Genomic DNA, 608 nt, shown 5'->3' on the forward strand with positions numbered 1-608 from the left:
AACACTGCCAGGCCTTCAAGACAGACAGGAGCCCAGCCTTTTCAGAGATGAAGGAAAGCAGGTGTGTCTTGTGGTTGTGACAACTAACACCTGTAGTTGGGGGAGGAGGAGGAGGCCTCGGGGATTTTTCCTTGTCACACTCACCCAGATTCAAATCCTGCCATTTCTCCAGCTGTGCAAACCTGAGCGCATTCCTCCGTGCCTGCGAGCCTCATTTTCCTGCTAAAATAGTGATGTAATGGCAATAATGATCACTGCTGACATTTGTGAGTTGGGCTTCTCGGCAGTGCCCGTGGGTAGGGGCTTCTTAAGGACAGTGACTGATCCAGGTCAACTCTGGGGCCACCGTCTGACACTTCCAGGGACTCAGGGATAAAGAACAAATGAATGAATGAACGTCAGTCTTGACAGGGAAGTACAGGAACTATGAGGTCGGGGGTTTGGAAATATCCTTTCCCCAGCATTTGGAAGAAACCCTCATTCTTTCAAAATTGTTCCTTCCAGCTCATCCCTCTCCCACCCCCACCCCACCCCACGCCCAGAAGTGGTGGTCCTCCCAGCTCACTCTATTTCCTCATCTGCAACAAGAAGGAGGGGGGGTGGGGGTT

Source organism: Myotis brandtii, unplaced genomic scaffold, assembly GCF_000412655.1.
Source record: "Myotis brandtii unplaced genomic scaffold, ASM41265v1 scaffold96, whole genome shotgun sequence".
In the NCBI taxonomy this organism is placed as follows: Eukaryota; Metazoa; Chordata; class Mammalia; order Chiroptera; family Vespertilionidae; genus Myotis; species Myotis brandtii.